The sequence below is a fragment of the Castor canadensis genome, chromosome 8, assembly GCF_047511655.1.
Source record: "Castor canadensis chromosome 8, mCasCan1.hap1v2, whole genome shotgun sequence".
NCBI lineage: Eukaryota > Metazoa > Chordata > Mammalia > Rodentia > Castoridae > Castor > Castor canadensis.
The window spans coordinates 50,626,666-50,646,065 of NC_133393.1; the positions used below are offsets into that span (position 1 = coordinate 50,626,666).

Consider the following 19,400-nt stretch of genomic DNA (forward strand, 5'->3'; position numbering starts at 1 on the left):
GTGTTCAGGCTCTAAGCACAAAGGGAGAATCAATGGATCTCAACAGTGATTTGTAAAGAAAATATTAGTACCAAACCTGAACTATGCTGGACTAGCATAGCATCGCTATTGACCTTTCAAGGGACAGCTTCAGGATGCAGAGCAGTTGGAGCAATTTTTTTTTTATGGCACTGGCGTTTGAACTCAGAACCTATATCATGAGCCACTCTACCAGCCATTTTTTGCGATGAGTTTTTTTGAGACAGGGTTTCGCGACCTATTTTCCCAGGCTGGCGTCAAACCACAATCCTCTTGATTGATTCAAGAACCTCTGCCTCTTGAATAACTAGGATTATAGGCGTGAGCCACCAGTGCCCAGTGGGAGGGTGCATTTTATACATACATACATAGATACATACATATATGTGTATATACATGGGAAACATATCTATATGGAAATTTTTATACATCTACATATGGTAAATAAACACAAGGTAATGTTATCATTTTTAAAGTATAATTACATTTTCCACATATTTGTTTCAAGCTATTACTGGTATCTTTCTTTTTCTATTCTTTTTGCTCACTTTAAAATTTTTTTAATATTCTTAAGCCTGGCATGGTGGTGCAAGCCTGTAGTGCCAGCTACTCTGGAAGCTGAGGCAGGAGTATTGCTTGAGCACAGGAACTGGAGGCCAGCCTGAATGATATAGTGAGACCCTGTTTCCCTGTGCTCATTTTAAAGAAAAGTATTCTTGTATGTGTATGATTATTACATTCAAACATTTACAATGAGCCCTAAAACTACAACCACAAGCCATTAGGACCTTGTCTCCTTAAGGAAGCAAGGGCCCATAGAGGAAAGGAAGGAAAGAGGTCCAGTCTTAATCTGTTCAGATAACATTCAACAGCCCCAGTTCACTTGGCTGCGTTTCTGTCAGCTAGACATCAGAAAATACATGTGCTTTCAGGTAACTGTTTCCAGGACTCTCAGCTACAGGGAACATCTGGGATGTGTGAATAAGTCATCGTTAGCAAAACAAAGTGCAGCTCAAGTAAGACCCTGTGGGCCAATAGCAAGTGGCAGTCAGTTCGGTGCCAGCTGGCTGCTCTGGGCAGGCCCCAGCACATTTGCCGAGATGGCACTGAGAAGCTGTGCTGGGTGGCAGCACCTTGGGTTCTGCAGGATTTGTTCCTACATGACTTGGAAACACTTCGTCCCTGTTAGCTCAGCCACTGTGGCTTGTGCCAGGAAGACCGAGCTTGCAGGTTTGATGCAGAAATGGGTCAATTAGCTTTGCACAGAGGAAAACTTTGTTCTTCCTCACAGACTGCGCCTCCAGCCTGGCCAGCATGTGTCCAAAGGGAGCCAAGTGACAACAGGGGCATTCTTGCTGGGAAAGCCAGCTGAGTTCATCCACTCTACACCGTGGGTCAGGAATGTCTTCCTCACCCACAAAGGACGTTGTAGCATATTTGCGAGCACTTCATCTGTGATGTCTTCAGTTTCCCTCCTGGAAGCCATGCTGTGAAAGCAAAATGTAGTCTCACTTAACACTTTAGAAAAGCAACAAGCCTCACTTGGTCCATCAAAGGCTTGGACCCTGGAGGAGCCAGGACTTGGCTTTCCTGCTGGCTGGGAGATAATCAGTATTTAACGGGAAGAAGTATCTGAGGCCAAGAGAGAGCTGGCATGAATCATCTTAGCCAGCTCAAGGAACCTGAATGTGATGCAGCCTGCTCCCTTCCCCTGGGCATGGAAGCAGCCAAAATGGCTTCTACAAATGAGGGTCCTGAGCCCTGGATGTTCCAGAAAAATGCTTGGTGATCACTGAAATGCTCACGATAATCAAAGCAGCTTTCTCTTCCTCTTAGTGCAAGCTTTGATTTGACAATTGTCTGGAGGCTCGTAATTGTAGCATTTCAGAGATTAAAAATGTGTGTGCAATATGCAGCAGTGAAAGTTAACTTTTGAATAGTCTCTGTCAACCTAAAGAAAGGAGAAGACATTAAATTGTTCCAGAGCAAGGCAGTTTGGCATTGGCTTTGTTTTGGCTACGAATGAGACAGGCAATCCTGAGTTCTCCACTGCTGCAATGTAAGTGATTGTCACATGCATAGTCACGAAGGGTACATACATACACCCAAGCCTGTGAGTTGCCACAGTTAAGGCCACATCTCCAACTGCTGTCAGGCAGTGGTTTTGTTTCACTATGACAACATCAACCATAAGGAAGACATTACTTTTACTTGTTTTACTGGCGCCTATAATTCTTTCAATGATATTTCCTATTCTAGCTCCAAACTTGATGCTCAACCTTGATCTACCACAAAAAGATGCATCTTTCTGGACTCAAACCTGGGGGGTGGGGGAGAACAGGAAGTGCAAAGGGAACAAAACCATGAAATCACTCAACTAAAAAAGCGGTCCCTGGAAGCCACTTGCATGTCATCTTCATTACTCAAACACTTTGCAGATTATTGGATTCTCATTTTAAAAATCAAAATATCTATATCAAAACTCCAACAAAAATATTTACAGCCAATATATCTTAATGCATTTGAAAAAACATTTGGCTGAGCTGCTATTCAACAACTCTTTGACCTACAAGACTATTAATTGCATATGGTTCAATTTAATACAAAGAATTTAATAGGTAAGTGACCCTAGATTGTTGGTTGAAAATCCAAATGGCTTAAAATATGGGAAATGTGTGAATTTACTTACTAAATAAATAGTCAAATAAATGCAAATAAAAGCAAAAAATTCCATTTTCAGATATAATAAATAGCAGGGGTATTTGCAGAGCACAACTGTCCAGTACCTGGTAAAGAGAAATCAGCACATTTCTGTAGTACTGAGGGAGTGTGAATTGGCACAATCTTTTTTCTTCTTCTTTTTTTTGGTGGGACTGGGGTTGAACTTAGGGCCTTGCACTTAGGCAGGCGCTCCACCACTTGAGCCACCCTAGCCCTTCGTGCTTCAGTTAATTTTGGACAGGGTCCTGAATTGTCTTGAGTTTCTGCCCAGGACCATGATCCTCCTACTTACATCTTCTGCACAGCTGAGATTACAGGTATGTCCAGCCTGGCACAACCCTTTGGGAAGGCAAATTAATGATAATTTGCATGCTTCATTATTAGTTCCAGTAATTCTAGTTGTGTGAATTTATTCCAAAAAAATAGAAGGAAATGTTCTGCCCAAAGATGTGCATTGTAGGTTTCATAACAGTAAAAATTTGGATCAAACTCCATGTTTAACACTAGGGAAATTAAGTAGTAATTAGAAGCAGGGACAGTGGACCAAACCACCTTTGGCTGTTTAGTAATTATGTCATGTTGGATAAATTACAACTCTGAACCTCAATTTTCTAATCAATTTATATTATGAAACTAATTCCTACCTCATCATCATTATGAAAGGGGACACTTGGACACAGAGGCGTGTGGAGCGTGGACACACAGGAAGGACACAATGGAGTTTTGCTGCCCCAAGGCAATGAGCTAGCAGGAGCTGTGAAGGCTGCAAAAGACACTTTCCCACACCTGCAGTGAGAGCGTGGCCTCCCACAACTTGAGATCAGACACCATCCTCAGAGCTGCCAGGCAATAAAATTTTGCTGTTGAATCCATTAGTCTGTGGTGCTTTGTTATGGCAGCCCAGCTAGCATATCCACTCCTCTATCCTCTCTCTATGTCATGTGGTCCTCCTACCTTCCCTTCCAGTGACAAACGTGAAAGGCTTCTGTCACGGCCCACAGCAGGGGAGTGCAGGGTGCCCTCACGGGGCACTGTGTAATTAGTGATTCAGTGAACGGTCACAGTGCAGTGACATTTGCCTTCTGGTGAGTGTCAGGCAGGCACGTGGTGCCTGACAATGGCTGTGGCTTCTGAGAAACGCATCAGCAGGCGATGTCATCATTGTGCAAGCATCGCAGAGGTCACTTACACAAACCGAGTGCTCTAGGTCACTCACTGCACGTGGCCTCGATGCGATCGAAAGATGCAGTACACGTGAGATCGATGTGGCTGCTGCCAGCACGATGCAGCAGGCTGTTTCACAGCAAACATCTTTTAAGTAGGAGTAAAAGTAACAATAAAAGTATAGCGTGGTAAATAAACAAGCCAGTGACAGTCATTTTACTATCAAATGGTGTACTGTATGTAATTGCACATGCTATGTGCTTTGATAAATCGGGCAGTGCATTAAGTTTGTTAGGGCTTTTTTTTTTTTTTAAGCAGTGCTAGGGTTTGAACTCAGGGCCTCATGCTTGCTTTGTAGGCGCTCTACCATTCAAGCCACTCCACCAGACCTGCTTTTTTGTTTGGGTCTTGGGTATTTTCAAGATAGGGTCTCTTGAACTATTTGCCCTGGGCTGGCTTCAAACTGAGATCCTCTTGATCTCTGCCTCCTGAGTAGCTAGGATTACAGCAGTGAGCAACTGGTGCCCGGCTACATTAGGTTCCTTTACACCAGCATCGCCACAGGCAATCAAGTAATGCTTGCACTACAATCTCACCACAGCTACAGTGTCACTAAGATGCAGGAGTTTTTCAGCTCCATTATGATCTTAAAGAACCACCATGATGTGGTCCAACACTGACTGAGATGCTATCCAGCACGTAACTGTGTTCTATCACATGTGGGAGGCCATATGTACAGTCAGATTGGTCACCGTGGTAACTGTTTACAATAAGAATCTCAGAGGTTTTCAGAGTGCTGTTCATCCTCAGTACTATAAAAACAATGCAAAAGCAAACTTCAGCATATGTAAGTTAAGAATCAGATCTAAACTATTATACAGGTTGAATTAGAAGCTTGTGTGCATGCAGGAGGCCTCACATGTGGTTTAACAAGTCAGGAATTCACTTCTCAGTCATGGAAAAGGCCACCAGCCAGGGGGTCTTGCTCACCAAGTTTCATTATGAACTGAATGTTTGTATCCCACCAAGGTCTGTATGTTGAAACCCTGACCCAACAGGAGATGACATGGAGAGATGGGGTCTTTGGGAGGTAATTAAGATTAAATGAAGCTGTGAAGGTGACACTCTTATCAAACAGGGCTGGTATCCCTATAAGAAAAGGGCACAGAAAGAAGTCAGCTACATGCAAGCCAGGAAATCAAGTTGATTGTCCCTTTGACCTTGGCCTTCCAGCCTTCAGAACTACGAAGAACAAGTTACTGTTGTTGAAGCCACACAGCTTATGGTATTCTTTTATGTCTATGTCAGCATGAGCTGAATGTCATAATCTTCTTACCAGTCAGCCTTTATCTTGGTGCCCTGGCACACCCCCACTTCCAACATTGCTCCCTGTGCCACTGGCATTCAACCCAGCAGAAAGGAGAGAGCATGCACCTTTTCACTGAGGTAGCAGATGGAACTGCCCCTTGTGTCCTGTTGGCTAGAACCTGCTCACATGACCACACAAAAGTAGCAAGAACATGATTTTTTTTCTTGGGCAGCCAGTGCCTAGGTCAGAAATTCTATTTCTATGGAAGAATGGGACAATGGCTATTGGAAATAACCTGCTGTGTTTCCCTTAAAGACCAAATAGATTTTTATGATAATATCTTTTTTGCTAAGGCAGGAACACTTGAGAAGTGCATAACTTCTCTGGCATTGGGGAAACTATTGAACAATGTTTTATCTGGAAAAGAAGTTGAATTGGCTCATCTTTCATTACTGTAACAAAATACTTAAGGTGGGTGGCTTTTAAGGAAAAGAGGTTTGTTTTGACTAAGAGTTCTGGTTCAAGGTTCAAGGGCCCACATCTGGCAGAATCAGTTGTGGTGCCAAGCATCACAATGGTAAGAGATAGGGAAAACACACTTACGTATCTCTTTTGGTCTCTCTTTTCTTAGAAAGACAACAGTAGTCAATCATAAGAGTTCCACCCTGATGAACTTATCTAACACTAATCGCCTCCCAGAGACCCTTCTCTAAACACCATCATTAGATCAAGGTTCCAATCCTTTACTACCTCACAATGGGGATTAAATTTCAATATATAAACCTTGGAGAACAACTTACACCACATCCAAACTACTAAAGTAGAATCCCTGGTCACGTGGGAGGAAACAGAATATCTTGGGAGGAATGACCTATTGCACCTACTGTCATCCCTTAGGAAACATGGGAGATTGGACCCAGAACTCCCTTGGACATCAGAATCCATGCTTAACTCCCTTGCATTAAATTGCATAGACTTTGCATACAACCTACGCTTGTCCTCCTGTGTACTTTCAATCACCTCTAATACAGTGTAAATGCTATGTAAATAGTTGTTACACGATATTATTTAGGGAATAATGACAAGAAAAATGTCTTTATATGTTCAGTACAGCAGTTGTTTTTGTTTTTGTTTTGTTTTTATGCAGTGCTGGAGATGAAACCCAGTGCCTTGCATGTAGTAGGGAAGTGCTCTACCACTTATCCACAATCCAATCCATCTTTTTTTTTTCATTTTCAATCCATGGTTGATTGAACCCATGGATATGGAACCCACAGATACAAGGGCCAACTGTATTTTCCTGTTCCTGTTATATTTGCATCTACTAAGCCCCTTTCTCTTCCAGGATCACCTTTCTGTGTTCTATCAGCTAAGAAAATGGCCTATGGGCATGTTGACTTCCTTTGTCCTGAGACTAGGTGGACTGGGGCCTGACCATATCTACAAGAAGAGGGCTAACATTCAAGGTGTGCCAAGCACTGTTTGGAGCCACCAAACTAAGCTTTGGAGGATCAGAGGGAAAGTCTGTGCTGGTGTTTGTGCCTTCCAGAACTTCAGTGTTATGAGGAAAGCCCTAGAAGAGAAGTCAAGGGGGACGTTCTAGTCTTGGTTCCACTCTTATCAAGTTTGACTACTCTGTAAGAGGAGAAACTTGGATTTGCTGTAAACTTTCAGACCCTTTCTCAGTGCTCTGAAACAGATTCTAAGCCTCCCCAAGCAGCAAGAACTTAATTCCCTAACACGTGGAAAATAGTGGGCTCTTAAGAACACCCTTATTTAAAGTGAACAAAGAAATGCAGATGAACTTAGAGTTCAGAATTTAGATAGAAAGTTTTTATGCCTGGGGAGACAATAGATAAGGTGATGTACATGTGAAAAAACAAGCTACAGGTCCCAAAGAGGAATGGGCAGCTGCATTTTAGCATGGAACCAATTTTTTCAACTAGTTTCTTCAATGTGTCAGGAATAATAATATGTCGTGATTTATACTTTCCTCTTCAGAACGCTTTCCAGTTTAACTTTTAATCCACGATTCACCATCAATGATTTGCTATCACATATAGCTTTCCTCTTCTATATGAACACTGTTCTGTCACAGGCACTCAATAAATATTTGATGAGTAAAGAATCTATATCAGTGGTTCTCAGCATTTAAAATAAAGACTACTTTGGGAATATGATGGCATTGACAGATTCTGTTCTCAGGTAACCAACATGTACACAATTTTGCGTGGCTGTTTAAGGGCATTCGCAAAGCCCAGCCTCTGACCTCAGAGTCTTTTACCCCCAAACAGCACATGAAAGTGTTACAGCTTTCTAAAGCACTGAAGGGTCTTTTTGCAGTACCTGGTTCAAGGGAAGACAGTCACCAGTATTAAATTTGTTACCTGGTAATTCAAGACTCCTTACTGGTCCTAGGGGCACTGTCCATAATGAAGAAAGACAATGGGAATTGGTGCCCAAAGCATCAGTCCATAAAACTAATTTAGCATAAATTGCCCAAAGAGAGGCCATCTCCTTGAATGACAAAGTATAAATAAGCTCTGGCACTGGAGGTGCCATCTCAGACTTTAAAAGTGCCAAAGTTCTTTGCAGGTTGTGAAGTTAAGAAGCACCGATAACAGAAGCAAAGCCATTTTTTGGAGATATGCCACCCTTTCCTGCACTCACTCTCACTTGCTACGCCCACTCAGGGTCCTCACAGTAACTTAAAAAAAAAAAAGGACATGAAAGTAAAAGGGGGCTACTACTGGGGATGTGAAGGGGGGACAAAAACGAAATAAAGGGAGTGAATATGACCAAAGTACCAAACGCACATACAGCAATGTCTTAACTAAACCCCTTAATACAAGTAATAAACTTGTATTTAAAAAGGGAAAAGGAAAAATCAAGACTTCCTCTGAGTGGCTGCTAGAGCTGCAGGAATTGGGTGTTAACTAGCATGCGAATTGCCTGAGAGTTTGTGGGAGCAAGGAGAAGAAGGGGCTTCCAGCTGGAGGGGACACAGAGGTCACACCTTTTGTAATTTGCTTCCAGAAGCAACACAACACAGCAAAGATCTCAAGCACACCTGTTTGGGAGATATGCTCCCATTTACTTCTGGAGAGAGAACACAAGGTGTGCTGCTGGAGTGGGAAGTCCAAACTCCCAGCATTTCTAGGATACAGCTCAGGTCTGTCTGGCCTATTTGTTCTCTCTCTTTCCTGGTTTTACAAACTCTCCTTTCACCCATCTCTCTCTCTCTCTCTCTCTCTCTCTCTCTCTCACACACACACACACACACACACACACACACACACACACACACACACATCCACTTCTAGAAAATTCAGAGAAGAGTACAAACAAGGTGGGGTCTTCCCAGAGACTCCCATTCTACAGGAAAGCCCACCAGGGAGTTCTGTACCTCCAAGAACTGAACCCCAGACAGGGTCCAAGACCCAGCCTCAGACACCAATCACAGCATTGAACAACAGAGGCCCAGGTGGTCTGGAGTCACCACTGTGCACAAGGTTACCAAGACGCAGGCCACCAGCTGTCAAGGCAAACCCACAAAGGCACAAAGATCGATGCACTGGATTGCTTTATTGAGCTCATTACTACCAACAGCATTCAGGCCAGCCCAGGGCGGTTTGTTCAGCTACCAATCTCCCAGGCCAAAGGAATTCCCCTTTCATTTCCTCATCAGTCATGGGCCCTGTTCCACCTTCCTCCTCCTTCACCTTCCCACACATCCGCTGGTCTCCATTTTTTTTTTTCATTACCTTCTTCCCACTCTGAGCTTTTGCTTCACAAACTATCATGAAGCTATATTTAAAAGCAAAACCAAACCCTTCATTGGGACAGTTCTTGTGTGACCCCAAGCAGTCTGGAGCACACATCACTGCTGTTTTCAAGAAGCCCTAAATCAGAGCATCTGAGTACCACCTTGCTTTCCTCAGTAAATGCTTGAAGAAAGGATGTGTGCCCAAATAAAAATGAGTTTGATCTTGCACATAACCTGTTCAGGCTCTGGATTCGTTGCACTTCTGATTGTTTTATTGCATCACCACCACTCTAGGTATCTCCTTTCTCCAAGCTTCCAGAGAATCAGCTCTGAGCAAGCCCTTAAATGTGCTGAAGTAAATTCATCAACATTATTTGTAATAGCTAAAAATTGAAAGTGACCAAAGTGTAAAAGGGAAAGGAAATAGAATTCTGTATATTTATTCATTGCAGTGCTAAGAACCACAGTCATATTCATTTCCTTAAAGGACATTTAATCTAATGGTCAAAATCTTAAAAGACTCTTAAAGAGACATAGATCAGAATCACAGTGCTGTTTTTCTTTCGGGAGAGAAGATGTAATTTCCATCTTTGTACATTACTGTAGATTCTAGATTGTACCCTATGAACTGATACTACTTTTGCAATCAGGAAAGGAAAAGAAACTTTTGGGTTGGCAAAGTGGCTCAAGTGGTAGAGCACCTGCCTAGTAAGAGTGAGACCCTGAGTTCAAACCCCAGTACCACCCAAAGAAAAACAAAATTAGTGCTCAGAAAAAGAAACTTTTTAAAAACTGTGACCTTATGTAAGTGCTGTAGTAGGCTTAATTCCACAATGGCCTCAAGATTCCTGCTCCCAGGTACACAAGCCTTATGTAATCCATTCCCCTTGAACATGGGTGGACTTAAACATGATAGTGGTCACTCTGGTAATTAGGTTTTGTTATACGGCAAGGGTGAAGGTATTTTGTAGATGTAATGAAGTCTCAATTTAGTTGACTTTCAATTAATCAAAAGAGAGTTTATCCTGGTGGGCCTAAACTAATCAGGCAAGCCTGTTAGAAGCTGGTCCAAAGGTAACCGACTCTATCTTCCTACCCAAAGTGGAGAAGCAAGCTGCCATGAGTTCTACAGCTGCAAGGAACTGAACTCTGCCAACAGCTACTCATGCTTGGAAGAGGACCCCAATCCTTAGATAAGACCCAGGCCTAGCCATCTCCTTGATCATAGCTTCGTGAGACCCTAAGCAGAGGGGACCCAGCTAAGCGTGCCTGGCAGCCTGGCCCATGGATACTGTGATGATGTCGTATCTGTTGTTTTAAGTTACTACATAGCAAATTTTTACACAGCCATAGGAAATTAATACAAATATCATTTTAAAAATCTGAAGTAAATCCAGTCCCTCATCATCATGTCAGTAGCCACAGCCATTAATTAGGAGCAGCCTATGAGAAGAGGGTCTTGCAGAAACTCTGAGAGGAATCAGAGGTGTGGGAGCCCAAACTGCCCACTGGGTTTTCTTGGAGTGAGACAAGCTGCCCACCTCCCACTGACACCCCAACCTCATGTAACCAGCCTGTCCTGTCCCTCTTTATTGTGACTGTGCTTGCTAATGTCACCAGAGACCCTCAAATTCTTACCCTGGGATGAAGCCCACCATCTCACCACCCAAATGGTAGAAATAAAAAGCACACCTTACTTGTCAATCCCAATTAAAAAAAATAAATAAGGGGACTTCATGCATGTATGTCTGGTACCAAGAATCATCACAGAATCAAAACCTTACACAAAAGCCACTGCCACCTTACACAAAAAAAATACATCTGCAAGGATGTCTGCCCCACAACTGCCTTGTTATTGATCTTTGAGGTCAGGAATTGTTTTAAAATAATTCTCATAACGCTCTTCATTTTGCTTTAAAAACATCCCTTTGCCTTCCCCCCCTTAACTACACACACAGCGAGCGGTGACATATGTGTCCCCAGTGCAGTGCTATCCCCAAAGAAATTTATTATCTTTAGAGAATCTTTCTCTATTAGTTTTTGACACTGTGATCAGCTGTTAATAATCTATGACATTTGGGGACTGATTGACTGTAGATATTTGTAAATAAGCATTTCTGCTGCAATCAGAAAGAACAGGCAAGGAGGAAAACAGAAGACAGAGGAAAACAGAAGACAGAGCTGCACGGAGCTCAAAGACCCCAATCCTGGAAGTCACCCACAAGGAATCGGGCAAAGACGAGGCAGGTCATAACCTACTTGTAGCCAGGGCAGGTACAACACTAAGTAAGGTCCCTCTTTTTTGTGTCTTAAGTACCCACCTACTACCAAGGCTAGGTTACGCTCTTCCTCTGTCTCTACATTTCCTATCTGTAAGATGGGGATGAGAAAAGCATTCAACACATACAGTTGTTTGGAAGCTGAAACAAAATAATGCATACAATGTAACTGATGCACCTTTATTCACTTGATAGAGCACAGATAGCCTTATCATCCGTGTGGCCACTTCTCAGCCCACTAAGAATGAGTGAATAAGATAAATACATATATATACTGGGACATATCTAACTAGATTTTTGAAATGGCATTTTTCTATGTTTGATAAGACAGAAATTTTATTAACTAACTGATTTAGAAACATCCACTGCAAAGTTCTTGCTGGAGAAAAAAAGGCTTTAAATCCACAATAAAAGTCAAATATTAGGAAAAGAGCAAAGAAGAAAACTAACACTGAGAGCTGCTCCTTTCTACCCGTTGACCTTTCTGCATGTACATACTCCTCCATTAGAGCTGAGATAATGGAGTCGTCCCTGAGCTTACCTTCCTGTCCTCCCCGTTGTCTGTCCAGGGAAGTCTGTCCCCAGGAGTGACACTCTTGTTTCAGTAATGCCACATGAAGCCTCCTAAGAAGACTGGTGGCCCAAATGGCGTCCTCATACTGTTGACCTGCCCTTTCCTCCTTTAAAATGATGACTTTTGTGTCAAAGTGATTGACAGCATTACAGTGCTGTGACAAGAAGCCCCTCATTTTCACTAACATGGTCGGCTATGGGGCACCCCAAGTACAGTCCATCCTCTCATCTTGGTCACCTGTGGGTGGCAGTGAAAGGTCAACATCCTGAGATATGACGGGGGGAGGGATGTTTAACCCTACTCAGTGACAGCTTTCTCAGAATGGCCATGGGCCAGTGGATGAGGCTGTCCTGATCCCTGGTTTTACAGCTCGGTGAGGTCCCAGGCCCTGGAAATGGCTAGAGAGGCTTCCAGAGACCAGGAAAGTGGACAAAGGCCAAGATGGGCGTGCTATGAAGCCACAAGAGGCCTGTCCTTTCTGTCACTTCACACTGTCTCTCAGAAGAGCAGCTCTTTGGACTAGTTTTGGTTTCCTGCTACTGACATGCACTTAAAGGGACAGCTACATGGAAGGACAGAGGGATGGTGCCTGGGCCCTTTCAACTGCAGTGATGGCAAAGGGTCCTACTGTTGGAATCCCACAGGACACTATAGCTCGATGGCTAGTTACTCGGGCTGTAGAGCAAAGCCCAGTGCTACCAATACTGCTGTGTGAACTTGGACATGCCTCCTGAGAGTTCTGGGGGCCTATGTTCTTCATCTCTGCAATGGAATAAAAACAGAACTTACCCTGTTGGATTGTGAGGTTAGAAGAGTGAGGATGAAGTGAGTGCAGCATGCAAAGTACATGGGGTCTCCCGCAGGCACTGCAAGTGACAGGCAGGTCTCACGGCCTTTGGGTGCTGTCCTGGTCTGCTCTGGCTGCCAAAACAAAACAACACACACCACACACTTCTTGTCTCACATACATGGAGGCTGGAGTCCAAGATCAAGGTACCAGCAGATTCGATGTCTAGTGAAGTCTCTCTTGCTTGCAGTTAGGACAGTTGACTTCTTAACTGTGAGTACACATGGCAGAGAGAGAGAGAGAGGGAGAGAGAGAGCAAGACTGATGTCTTGTCTTCTCTTTTTTAATTCAGTTGGCTTTTTTAAGGTTATAACATGCTGTTTTAATATATAATGAAATGACTAATACAGTCAAGCAAATAAGCATATTCATCTCATATAATTCACCTTTTCTTTTTTTCCTCCCTTCTTCCCTCCCTCTCTCCTTCCTTCCCTCCTTCCCTCCTTCCCTCCTTCCCTCCTTCTTTCCTAGTTGCAAAAGTACCTGAAAATCTCTCTTGGCCAAGGTCTGGTATACAATACAATTTTGTGGGGATGGTACTGGGGTTTGAACTCAGGGCTTCATGCTTGCCAAGCAGGCACTCTACCACTTGAGCCACATCTCTAGCCCTTTATGCTCTGATTAGTTTGGAGATAGGGTCTCATTGGACCACTATCCTCCTGTTTTAGGCTTCCTACTGTATCTGGAATGACAGGCACATGACACCAACCCAGCTTTTTCTGTTCAGATCGGGTCTTGCAAACTTTTTGCCAGGACTGCTCTGTAACCAAAGATCCTTCTGATATCAGCCTCGTGTGGTAACTGGAATGACAGGCACATGCCACTGCTCTCAGCTATTGACCGAGATGAGGTCTTGTGAACCTTTTGAACTTTTTGGCTGTTCTCAAACCCTAATCATCCCATTCTCAGCCCCCCAAGTAGCTAGGATTTCAGGCATGAGCCATTAGTACCAGACCACAGTACAGTATCATTAACATAGTTCTTATGCTGTACATTAGATCCTTAGAATTATTTGTCCAAAATGTGTGCCCTTTGATCTATATCTCATTTCCTCCCCCTCCCCACCCCTGGTAACCAGTGTTCTTTCTCTACTTCTTTGCAGTCATCTTTTTTAGATTTTATATAAGCTACAGCTTGGATTTGAAGTGTCTCCTAAAGGCCCATGTGTTGAAGGCTTGACACCCAGCTTGGCGCTATTGGGAGATGGTAGGACTTTTAAGAGGTGAGGTCTAGTAGAGGTCCTTAGGTCACTGAAGATGTACCCTTGAAAAATATTAGGGGACCCTTGCCTCTTCCTCATACACTTTTTTGTGTCCTGTCCAGGAGGTGAGTGGTTTTGCTCTACCACACACCCCCACCATGATGTGTTGCCTAACCACAGGCTCAAAAACAAGGTCAAGTGGTCATGGATTGCAAACTCTAAAATTGTGAGCAAAAGTAAAAACTTTCCTTTTTGTAAGTTGGTTATCTCAGGTATTCATTATAGTAATAGAAGACTGAACTAACACAATAGTAAGTAAGATCATGTAGCATTTTTCTTTCTGTGTTCTGTTCATTACATTTAGCATAATGTCTTCCAAGTTCATCCATGTTGTCATAAGCATATTCCACTGTCTCTCTTTCTCTCTCTCTCTCTCTCTATATATATATATATAAAATCACATCTCTCTCTCTCTCTCTCTCTACATATATATATATATATATATATATAATCACAGCTTCTTTATCCACTCATCCAGTGATGGACACTTAGGCCAATTCCATACCTTGGCTATTGTGAGTGGTGCTACAAGGAGAAAGATAGTGTAGACATCTCTCCAAGATGCTGATTGTATTTCCTTTGGGTATGCAAAGGAATCCCTCAAAAGAGGGATTTCTGGATGATGTTACCTTGTATCTTTTTTACTGTAGCCGTTCTAACAGGATGTCTCTTTGAGGTTTTCTTTGCATTGCCCTGATGACTAGCAATGGTGAGCATCTTTCATGTACCCATTGGCCATCTCTAGGCCATCTTTGTGAAAATGTCTATTCAGGTCCATTGTCCACTTTTTGTTTCTTAGTTTTTTGTTTGTGTTTTGCTATTGAGTTGTATGTTTCAGATAGTAACCCCTTATCCTATTATGGTTTTCAAATATTTTCTCGCAATCCATGGGCTGCGTTTCCATTTCATTGATTGTTTCCTTTGCTGCACAGAAGTTTCTAAGTGTGATACAGGCTCACCTTTTGCTTTTGTTGCCTAAACGTTCAGTGTTATGTATTTTTAAAAAATCATTGCCTAGGCCAATGTCAGGAGCTTTCTTCCTATGCTTTCTCCCAGGAGTTTTATGGTTTCAGGCCTCACATTTATCTTTAATTTGAGTTATTTTTTAATATGATGTAAGATAAGGCCCAATTTCATTCTTTTCACATGAATACCCAGTTTTCCTGGCATCTTTTATTGAAAGACTGTCTATGCCTATTGTACATTCTTAGTACATCCTTTACTTACAAGAGCACCATTAGCCCTTTCAGACTAGGGCCCCACCCTACAACTTTAACAGCCTCCCAAACACCATCACATTAAGCATTACAGCCTCAATACATGACTCTTGGGAGGACACAAGCATTCAGCCCATGACTGACATGCTGCATTTCCCTCTCACTAGATGTTTTTGCTCTCCAGAGCAGTTACCCCTATGTGTGCAGCACAAATGATCTGCCCTGGCTGGCACATTCACATTACTCAACTGCTAGACATATTTTCTTCACTTGGGGCATTTCTTAGGCTCTATTTCCAAGTCTCTGCTTTGAAGTCCATCCCTTGTCTGGTTTCCTTGGTTTCTGTCTCATCAGCTTTTCCCTGGAGTCTCTCTCTCTCTCTCTCTCTCTCTCTCTCTACCAAGCCCATCTACAAGAGCAATGTGCTCAGCATATCATTGGATTTAGCTTCTCTCAGATCCTGCTTCTCAGAAGGGTCCTTGTGCCCTGCAGCCCACAGATGACCTGTGCTGCTCCATGCTGTGTTGTCACTGGCTTGTTGGAGACTCTGGCAGCCAGAGAGCTGGACCTGCAAGGAGTAGACGCAGGGTAGATTTGATAGTGATTGACAGGAAGTGAGATAGGAAAAGATGTGGGTTTTGCTGTAGGCCTGTAACATAAAAAAATAAAGGCAGCATGAAGATATTAGGAAATTTGATGACATAGTAAAACTAAAAAGCATTTTTACGATTGTTTGCCCCAAGCAGAGTCCAGAGGTGCTCAGAGACTTGGATCCCCTCCTATCAGGAAGGCAATGCATATTGCCATGTTGTTGATGAGTGTATGACATGGGGACAGGGGAAGGTCCCTTCTTCCTGGAGTCAGTCTCATTTTATGGGAGCTCAGAGATGAGCAAGCCATGCATGTGCTCTGTGCAAGGAGAGGTGCCCTCAGCTGGTACCTTGCCACTTTCCCTCCCTTGCTTGACATACAGCCTTGGGAACATGTGGATCCAGAGAACAAAGAGAAATACCTGGAACTTGCTTGGAATTTTTTCAGATACCTCTCAGTTGGCTGCAGCTGATAACCATGGAACCCATCCTGCAAAAGATTCTAGAGCCACACTGTGCTGTGCGTGCCCACATTCACACAGGTTATGGTATTATCAGCAAACCCAGCTGTGTTTCCTATTTCAAAAATGGTTTTAGCATTGTGAGTTCCCCACTCTTAACTGGCTTATCTGCCAGTGGGCAAACTAACTAATGGTACTTCTTATTTTAAAATTTTCCTTCTAGATGAGAGGAGTGGTGTGTCCTCTACCCCTGTGCTGATAAAGCACTAAGGACAGTACTTCTGTCCTTTCCTCTCCTTTTTTCTCATGGCCATTATCACTCCTGTACTTCTCCCATTAATTCATCTGATCAGATGTGGAGAGGGTCATGAAGTGGTACAGAAAATAGAGAACACTTTATTCTTAATATATGAATATTGGAACTTCATTATCTATCTCACCCACCCAAATTTCAATTCTGGGATTCTTACTGGAGACTAGACAATCGTTTCCAAATTAAGAGCTCTGCAATGACTATCTTCAGTAGATAAAATTTGTTTGGGCTCCAAAAAGAAAAAGAAAAAGAGGAGGAGGAAAAAGAAGTAGTTCCTTTGGATGAGAAACTCTGATGGAGACAACAGTTCTAAGAGAAATCGAAGAAAGACAAGACAGTAAGACTAATTGGTTCATTAATCAGTTCCTGGCACTGTTCTTTGAGGAAGACCAAGCCAGGCTTTTGTGATGAGTACTATCATGCATTTATACTCTTGTGTACTTAGAGCACTTTTCTACCCAGGTGCATGAGCAACAGCTGACAACCTCTGGCTAGTTCACACTGGCTTTAGCACTAGCCAGTTGTGGCTAACAACTCCCTTTTATCTCTACTAGGTGCAAAAATCATGACCTTGGGTGTCAATACCTGCTCAATTGTCCTTTCCCCTTAGAATCCCAGCAGAAATGCAGATCCAGATGTACCTGAAGATCCAGCTTGAGCCTGCACAGTTGTGAACCTTGACATTGAAGTGCCCGAGTGTGTCTCAAGGTTGGGTGGTGAGCTTGCTCACAAGAGACCAACTGGGAAGAGTGGGGACCCTAGGTGTTCATTGAAAGGGCAAGCAAGCCAAGGCATCCAGGATGGTTAGTACAGTCCTTGTCATTGGGATTCCTCCTTGTGCCACCCATCATGAACTTGTCCTTTCCCTAAGGATTGAAGCCCAGGCAGAAGGATTATAAGCAAGAGATGATTTTAAAAATCAACATTTAAGTTCACCTTTGTATAAGAAATTAAACTCCCTCATCATGCAACAGCATTTTGAAGCCCATGGGTTCTCAAGGCTAACACCATAGCACACTGGACCGAGTCACTGGACTAGCCTAAACCAGAGCAAAGAGGCAAATAAACACCACACCGAGGGACAACCAGATGACTGGAGAATCCACAAGAAGCCAGAGTCTCTTGGGAAGTGGTAGGTGCCTGAGGGTAGCTGAGAGCATGGATGTGCTGGGCCCCTGTGAGACACGCAGGTATTAGAGAAGTTAGAGGCACCTGCTGGGAGAACATGGTCCTTGGTCTATGTGATAGCCATATGGAGAGTTCCAGTTGTGGGCTGTCATGAGGCATAGGCTGCTCCTCCCTTTTTGTTCATCCTGCCATGGCTGGCAGTGACATGGCCCAGTGCATTTGGCTCTTGACTTGATGGATGGAGATGATCGGATCTAGTCCATGATGCAAGAAAACACAGCTGAGCAGCATCCCAGGGCTGCAGTGTAAAGCTCACTCCAAAGGGCCAGTACTGGGGAGAGAGAAAACACCAAGGAAGAGATGAGGAAAGGAGGAGGAAAGGAAAAGAGGGGACGAGGGGAGGGACAGAAGGAGGAAGGCCCTGTTACTCCCACAGATCACCTTCTTGGAACATCTGCACACTTGCCTCAGAGGCCTTTCTCTAGCTGGAGTTGGGGATAAAAGATCAGATGTGGAAGGACCTCTGCAGGGTCCAGAAATGCCTTACTCACACAGCTTTCAGTCTCCTTCATCAGCTCTGACAGCATCTCCAACACCAACAAAACAATATCATGATATTTTGAATTTCAACTCTTCAATATGTCAAAAATCTCACAGAAATAATGGACGGTTCACACATTGAGTTCAATTGAACAAACACCAGGCAGTTAATATGTCAGACATTGTGCTAAGTAGTGTGAGGTGCACAGAAATGAATCAAAATCTCTTCCAACCAGGCATCCCCCTTCTAAATAAACTATAGATTAGGACAGAGCATAGCTAATTTTAGAATGTAAGGTTACATCATTCTCCCAACCATTCCTCAAACCATTGAAGAGCTTCCTGGCTCATTCAGGAAGAGCCAAAGTCCTCAGAGACCCCCTCCTCAAGAACCTCTTCTGTCCATCTCTGATCTGCTCTCTACTGCTGCCTGGCTCACTCTGCTCCAGAGTAGTGGCCAGGCACATAACCACACACTCCCCACCATGGCCTCCACACTTACTGGACCTTTGTAGGATTGCTTTTCCAGAACTGGCAAATGCAGTGCTTTCCTCTCTATTGTCTTTAAAGTATTTCTTCCACCTTTTCTTCAAAGAATGGCTAAGATGTCAAGTCGGTTGCCTCTTCTTTATGTGCAAATGGTGCTGCTTTCAGGAAGGCTTCTGCAGCTTGCCTTCTTTAGCAGATACATGCCACTCCTGGGACATTGCTCTCTTGATTAATTTATTCTGCAGGCCCTTGCATTTGTTATCTACTGAGTGTAACAAATTACCACAAATTTAGCAGCTTTTTGGTTTTGCTTTTGTTGTTTGTTTTGTTTTGAGACAAGGTCTAATTATCTAGCTCAGGATGATCTTGAACTCATGAACCTTCTGCCTCAACCTCCTGAGTTACAGGATTACAGTTGTGTGTCACCATGCCTAACTATATTTAGTAGCTTTGAGCAACACACAAGTATTATCTCGTGGTTTCTGGGAAACAGAAGTCTAGAGCTGGCTGGCTGGGTCCTCTGTGTCAGCGTCTCACGAGCTGCCATGGTCAGGCCAGGTCCTCACTGGAGGCTCAACAGGAGAAACAGCCACTTCCAAGTTCATTTGGGTTGTTGGAAGAATTTGTTTCCTTGTGGTGGTAGGATTGAGAGTTTCAGATTTCATAATAGCTGCCAACCTGAGACTGCCCTAGTTTTGGGACACAGGGCTTCTCCATGGGCAT

The 19,400-nt window shown here is 43.4% G+C and overlaps 1 long non-coding RNA gene across 1 annotated transcript; it reads right to left on the minus strand.

Moving 5' to 3' along the window:
* Positions 1 to 541: 541 nt before the first annotated feature.
* LOC141425485 (uncharacterized) lies at positions 542 to 17,971 on the minus strand. Its single transcript, XR_012450494.1, has 4 exons — positions 17,733 to 17,971; positions 17,106 to 17,386; positions 12,621 to 12,752; positions 542 to 1,505 (listed from the first exon to the last, which is right to left on the minus strand). It is a non-coding gene; the product is annotated as an uncharacterized lncRNA (long non-coding RNA).
* Between the last annotated feature and the right edge of the window lie 1,429 nt (positions 17,972 to 19,400).